Here is an 8,329-nt window from a genome sequence, read left to right on the forward strand (position 1 = left end):
TGTTTTATGATGAATTCAATTGTGGTTTTGACTTTCCTAGTTGCGATACATGTGGCCTAAATTCTGGAACTGAACAACAAGACGTTTATGGACGGAGCAATAATTGTATGGCTGTCAATGAAAGTAACAAGAATCTCACTTCAGGCAGCTGTGAAAAAGACTTTCAGAAGTTCGTTCCTGATGCCCGTTCTACAATCACGGAGTTATATGGTAATGAATCTAGGGCTGTTCATCACATTGACACTCAATCGCAGGTTAGGCTTTTCATTGTTTCATATCTAAAGGCTATTAGCTTAAGGTTCCCCTTATTTAATCTTTGTTATATACTCGTATATCTTAACGGCTATTAGCTCAAATGGGAGAGCAATGTGCAAATCTTGCACAAAGGTATGAGTTCGAATCTCATATAGCCTAGTTAATTTAAGAATCTAGTGTATTAAACTTAAATACAATAACATTGAGGATGAGTTAGCCAAATCCGTACTCAGATGTGCAAAATTGAGGATGAGTAGAAGAAGCTCAAACTTAGATGTCCACAAACGGCGTGCATAAGCCAAAACGGCGTGCAGAGCCACTAAAGGAGCAAAGGATTACAATTTTGAGTCCTTTGTAAAGTCAATATTAGAAATTATCTAAATTAGGTGCAATTGGACATGACAGAAAAGGCCAAAACCCAAAAGTCCACTAGAGAAATACCAATTAGGCTTTGAAGTAACAATGTGATCAATAACCAACATGGGAGTCGAACCCACACCTTGTGCATTGCACAACGCTCTGCCATTTGAGCTAATTGGTTTTAAAATAATTAAATCATTCCACTAGTTTTCATCATGTGAGTTGTTCCCTTATCTCTCCTCCCCCGCCATTAGAGGAACGATCAAGAAATTGATTCTCGAGGTGTGCTCTAGTCCTTACCTTGGAACTTTCCGTTTTTGGTTAGTTACTCTACGCTGAAAAGAAATAGTTGTCACTTTGTTATTTTGCTTTGTACTAGTATAGTTGTGTATATAGCTTCTGATCTTTTCCCACCTTCATGTTGAGGAACAAAACGTCTGAGATTCACCGAATAAAGAAAAGAGCAAAATAGGTGATTTTAACCACTTATAATGATCAAGTTTCACAAAACAAGCCTTAAGATTCACTGAATAAGGTATGAGATTCACAAAATAAGGTCTGAGATTCACCAAATAAGGAAAAGAGCAAAAAAAGTGATCTTATGACCAAATTTCACAAAACAAGCTCTAAGATTCACTGAATAAGGTATGAGATTCACAAAACAAAGTCTAAGTTTCAACTAATAAAGAAAAGAGCAAAAATAGGTGTTTTTAACCACTTATGATGATCAAGTTTCACAAAATAAGACTTAAGATTCACTGAATAAGGTATGAGATTCACAAAATAAGGTCTGAGATTCACCAAATAAGGAAAAGAGCAAACAACTGATTTTAACCACTTATGATGACCAAGTTTCATAAAACAAGCTTTAAGATTCACTGAACAAGGTTTGAGATTCACAAAACAAAGTCTGAGATTCACCTAATAAAGAAAAGAGCAAAATAGGTGATTTTAACCATTTATGATGATCAAGTTTCACAAACATGCCTTAAGATTTACAAAATAAGGTCTGAGATTCACAAAATAAGGTTTGAGATTCACAAAATAAGAAAAAGAGCAAAAAATGTGATTTTAACCACTTATGATGACCAAGTTTCACAAAACAAGCTCTAAGATTCACTGAACAAGGTCTGAGATTCACAAAACAAAGTCTGAGATTCACCTAATAAAGAAAAGAGCAAAATAGGTGATTTTAACCACTTATGATGATCAAGTTTCACAAACATGCTTTAAGATTCACAAAATAAGGTCTGAGATTCACAAAATAAGGTTTGAGATTCACAAAATAAGAAAAATAGCAAAAAATGTGATTTTAACCACTTATGATGACCAAGTTTCACAAAACAAGCTCTAAGATTCACTGAACAAGGTCTGAGATTCACAAAATAAGGTCTGAGATTCACCAAATAAGGAAAAAAGCATAATAGGTGATTTTAACCACTTATGATGATCAAGTTTCACAAAACAAGCCTTAAGATTCACTGAATAAGGTATGAGATTCACAAAATAAGGTCTGAGATTCACCAAATAAGGAAAAGGGCAAAAAAGGTGATTTTAACCACTTATGATGACCAAATTTCACAAAACAAGCTCTCAGATTCACTGAATAAGATCTGAGATTCACAAAATAAGGTCTGAGATTCACCAAATAAGGAAAAAAGCTAAAAAGTAACAGCAAAAAATTCTACTATAAAGTTCCTGAAATAGAAACTAAGCTGTAAAACATCAAACATAGAATGTCCTCATTCGATAGAAACTAAGCTGTAAAACATCAAACCAATCCTTAAATTCACAAAATAAGTTCTTAGATTCACCAAACAAATAACTAAATGATTTCACAAATTTGATGGCCACGTTTCACATAATGAGGTCTAGGTTTCACAATATAAGCTCTTGATTCACAAAATAACCAAGTTTCACAATATTACCTTGACTTACTTTCAAACGATATTCCGAAGCACATCGAATTCCATTGAGTTACAACACCATCCAACTTATCCTCTACAGCTATACAGGTAAAATCATCAAACCTTTCTAGAGTTCTGAGATTCATGATTCAGCTACCAACTTTGCAAGATAGCATTGAATATCCGTTTTTGTCTTTATCCTGAACTTAGCTGTTGTGTCATAGAAACAGACAGCAGTAACCTTCAAGCCATCTACAACTTGGTCATGAAGTAATGTCATTGCCCAGATTCTACCATGGGTTGACAATGTCATATAGACCTGTTAGGAAATTTCAATTTTGACACAAGAAAGAATCCGAAAGAAATATATTTATATATCTAACCAGCAGGGAATGAATCATTAATACAATTCCCTAATTGAGAAATACTCGGACAACTTTTTGTGAAGCATCTAAAACCATGTCGTCTTCAAATATACATGCAATTAAGGCAAAGAAAAACACTCAGATGAAGTAAGGAAACAAATGTCTAAACATTCTGAAACTAGTCACTCAAGAATAGGGTGGAGATACCTGTAGCCGACGAGGAAAGTTTGTGTCAATGTGCAGTGACATTAGTGATTTGTGCCCCAGACTTAATCAGCAACCAATAATATATCACCTCCATATAAATGTTTACGTCTATTCTGGGTCCAGGCCATGATTCAGGTTTATCGTCATCAGAATCTGAAGAAGAAGAAGAAGCAGAAGGTTTATCGTCATCGGAATCTGAAGAAGAAGAAGAATCGTGAGCGTGAACTTTCTTGGCGATCTTTTCTATGAATGAATCTGCTTTGTGTTCTTCGTGATGTTCCGCCATTGTCAATATCAGTCTCGAGCTTTTTCTATGAATGAATCTGCCTACGGATACAGAATAGAATAAATTTTCACATTTATAAAAATATTTGGGCCAAAATTTCAGCCCAATTTGAAGGACTCCGCCCTAACAGTCCGCTCTAAGTCTAATGTAGTAATTTGGTGAGACCGGCCGCCTCGCCATAATGAGGTGCCTCACCGGATCCGGCCTCTATATATATATATATATATATTAATTATGTTTATCGGCATTCCTCTCTATCATCTTGCTTCATCTTTGTTAATTAAGCGAATAATGACGATGAAAGACGAATTAAGCGAATAATACTTAAATAAATAACATAATGGTCGATAAAAACTAACACATACACATGCAAATGAAATAATTAGAAAAAGAAAATAATGACGATGAAAGACGATGAAACCAACAGTGGCGGCGAGATTTACCTGATAATTAGACGATGAAATCAACAGTGACGGCGAGAAGATAAAGAGACGGCGAGAAAGAGAGAAAGAGACGATGAGAAAGTGTGTTTTGTGTTTGTGTTTGTGTTTGTCTGCTGGGTTTGTGTTTGTGTATTAAGGTTTGTGTTGTGTGGCTGTAGCAGACTTGTGTTTGTGTGGTTTAGAGTATGGAAGGTATTGACAACGGTTATAAAGAACAACCGTTGTCAAATAAGTTTTAACAACGGTTGTAAATCAACAACCGTTGTCAAATAAGTTTTAACAACGGGTTCCAAAAGTAACCGTTGTGATTACTTTTCACTAACTTTGCGTCAATTTTGCGCCAAATTATTAACAACGGTTGTGCATGTGTAACCCGTTGTTAAAACTTATAACAACGGGTTTTATAACCATACCCGTTGTAATTCATTTTAGTAAAATTCGCGCCATACATTCTACAACGTCTATTGTGATTTTCGTGAATAATCGTTGTTGAAGGGGCGTTGTAGTTTCCTGGATTTGTAGTAGTGGTCGTTTAAAGCAAACTAAAGGGACCATGAACATAATAGAGTTCCAGTGAAGAAGAATGACATAAATTTCAGAACGCTGAATTTTCGTAAGTTAGCTATAATTAAGTTGACGTTTCCTGTTAATGAATTGTCAATTTATCTAATGTTCATGTGTAAAATAGGGTCTTTGTATGCAATTATTATGCAAGTGATTAGCCAATTCTAAGAGGATTATTTTCACCATGTAAAAGTGTGTACTCCGTATTATTTAATGAGGAGTCCAAATAGATAAGAATGATAGCTTTAGATAAAAATCCTCCCCAACTCTCAAACCACAAATACTACTATACAACCAGTTGTATAATAAGCATTGTACAACCCTATACATTAATCCGAGCTTATGTGCAATTTTTTTGAGTTTTGTAAGAGTGTATTTTTTTTATGCTTAAGTGTGTGAGTTCAAGAACTTTAAAGCATAGCTCAGATTCTTTTTAATAAAACTCAAAAACTTTAGTACACAGCTCGGATTCTACACCATACAACTGTATACAACTGGTTGTATAATCTACTAATTGCTCTCAAACCTTCAGCTTATTCCTGCACGAAAAAGCAAATATTAAATTTTTTCTAGGATATTGAAATCGATCTCAAAATGAAAAATAATCATGTCACTATTCTCAGCTTATAAAATCTATAAAATTGCTTTCTCGAAGAAAAGTCAATCATAAGGGCAAGGGAAAAAACTAAAACTCTCATGTTCGGGATTTTGAATGCTAAAAATCGATATAGAGCTACATTATTATACAAAAAAAAAAAAAGATATATATGCATAAAGTATGGATGGAGAATGATATTGTATATAGATGTTACTTTCAAGGTCTAATACGGAGTGTTGGAGGGTATGTACTTAATTGTTTATAAAATCTCTTCCATACATTGATCATGAATGTATTGTGAGATTGCTTGGTTTTCTTCTAATCTGACACAGCAAGAGAAAATTAATTAGATTCGCAAACACAATAGCAACAATAAATAAATCATATAGAAAACAAAACACAAAATTACAAACAAGTAAATAAATTGCAATAAAAAAAGAGAAACGTAAGAAAGAATAGAATAGAATGAAAAGAAAATATGCTCGGCAGAATACATCATATAACTTTATATATGGTTATATTTTGGTATTATTTTCCCAATTTGTATATCTTTCAAACTCTATTATATAAATTCTTTATTTTTAAAAATTATTAAAATTTAGATTTATCTGATGTAGTTTGCAAAGGAGTCTAATAGATTGGAGAAATATGTATTTGGAAGCCATAATAACTCCTTTAATTATTATTAACTAATACACCGTAATACAATATTGTTATAAGATAGACATGCCTAAAGTTCAAATTCTATTGCTATTGGGACACAACTCCTTTTATCGTATCTAGATTTTCAGTAATTTATTTCTTTTGAGTATTTCATAAAGGTTGGACGCTCTGTAATCGCTTGGAAAAAGCTTCATTTAATATATACTAGATTTAATACCCGTGCGATGCACGGGTCTAAATGTAGAATTGTAAGAGTTTAAATCATTGTTGTGATCCCGTGCAATGCACATGACTTTTTGTAGTGCTCTGTCGTGTATAAATGTATAATGTATTAACCAAAAAGTGTTATCATGATCGCAATTATATGCTACTTTTATTGTGTTGTGTTTTACTTATGAGATTATCGTTCTGATCAACAAATAGTAAATCTATTGTCTCTAATTTCAAAGTTAGCACATACTATTCGCAGACCCCAGTTTTATGATAAAAAAAATTATTCTCTTAGTCCTGGTCAATAGTTTACACTTGTTTTTTTTTAGCGTTTCAGTTAACTATTTACATTTTTGTTTTGGATATGTTTTATTCTCTACTTTATCTTTTAATAATATTAAAAGTAATTTCTCTCTCTTTGTACCGTAGTCTTTGGGCAAAATATATGTAAACATTTCGTTGAAATAAATAAAATATTATTAAATTGGGGTCTATGCTAAATTATTAAAGGACGTCCATGTCAATACAACACTCCTTAGAAACCTCAAATATGGGGGTAATCCCGTAATACAACTGGAAACACATACTTTCATACTTGATAATGTTACATCGAGTCTTTCAAAAATTACTCCTTATATTCCGCTCATTTGTTTACCTATTTTTTTATTGATGTTATTTATTTGTTTAAAATCATATATTAGAAATATTGTTAAAGGATAATTTGATCATCCACCTCGTAGAAGTAAGAATTAGATTCAAAAGTAAATATTTACTTTGTTAATTTTAATTAACAAAGTAAATTGTTAAAGGATATATTAGGAATATTGTTAAAGGATAATTTGATCATCCACGTCGTAGAAGTAAGAATTAGATTCAAAAGTAAATATTTACTTTGTTAATTTTAACTAATGTCTTATGATCAATGTTATATTTATTATAGAATTTACATGGACATTTAAAACTGTTCTTCATTCACTTTGGTTTTTTTCCTACGTATGGAGTATATCAAATTAAAGAATTTCACTCTGATTAGGACTCTTAAAAAACTTGCAATTCGTATGTTTTGAATTTGTAACTTGGTAGAATTTCACTCTGATTAGGACTCTCACAAAACTTGCAGATGAAAGTCGTTACATTGGAACGTGTAGTTAAACTCTGATTAGGACAACTTTCTTATTTTCAGAACTTACCAAGGTTGATTTCTATATTCTTGGTCGAGGCCAATTTCAACTTTGAAAGAAAAAGCTTACCTTGCTTCAATGTTGAATATTGTGTGCCTAATTACATACCGGTTTGCAGTACAACAAATATACACAATTTTTAAGAATACTTTTGGTGATGGTGCACTTATAAACGAACATGCATAAACGATCAAAAATAGTATTAACTATCAACCAGAAAATCATTACTGATAGCCTTATAAAGAATAGAGTTGAGTATTGATCATTGTCCCCATCTTATAATGTGAGACCGTCTCACACACTACTTACCGATACAAAATTCACTTATTCACTTTCCCTACTAAAAAGCCGAGTAATCGATACAATCAATTTTGTAAGAGAGGAAAAATCAAAAGGATACAAATCCCGATTCCAGGATTCACATGCGATAACTAATAAAATATAATCAAACATATATAAAGTCTCCAAGTACAAATAAATATTAGATTTGAATTTACAATCGGTACAAATGGACTTTGAATTTACATACTAAGACAACAATAGAACTTACCATAATTCAGTAATATAGTCGATTTTGTTGTATATTATAATTCACATGTTGATGCATATGATTAGATCTGCAACCCATCTGCAAAGTTAAAATAAATAATCAGAACACAATTATAGAATAAAATTATGTACTCATTAAATTGATCCATAAATTTGCATATGAGCATGCCACAATGGTAAAGAAGCAAACTTCCAAATAACGCAAGATATATACTAATTACTAAACGGATAATCATGTAATTAGTAGGATGTAGATTGTTTAAAGCAACAAACAAAAACACGGAGATCATGCATGGCTGGCACTATCTATGCTAGAGGTTAATTTAGGTTCTTGCATATTTTATATAGCTAGTCAGGTAAGAGCCTTGGTGAACGTCAAATTGCAGCTAGCCGGGTAAGATAAGAATTTTATTAACGTGATAAAGCTCTAAACCTTTATCTTTGGTCTTTTAATAATCAACCCATTTCGTCTTTGTATTTCACGCAACTTCTTGTATTTCTAGGCAATACAAATTGAAATAGGTTATAGTTTTCACAACACTTAAGTATTTCACGGACATTGGATTCTCTGTAATCGATCGAAAAAAGCTTCCTTTAATAATATAGATAGATACTAGACTAGATTTAATGCCCGTGCGATGCATGGGCCTATTTGTAATGTTCTAGCATGTATAATGTAGTGACTAGAAAATATTTGTATGATCGAAACAATGTGATATTATAAGCAGAACATTAATTCGT

The sequence above is a fragment of the Silene latifolia genome, chromosome Y (genome assembly GCF_048544455.1).
Source record: "Silene latifolia isolate original U9 population chromosome Y, ASM4854445v1, whole genome shotgun sequence".
Taxonomy (NCBI): domain Eukaryota; kingdom Viridiplantae; phylum Streptophyta; class Magnoliopsida; order Caryophyllales; family Caryophyllaceae; genus Silene; species Silene latifolia.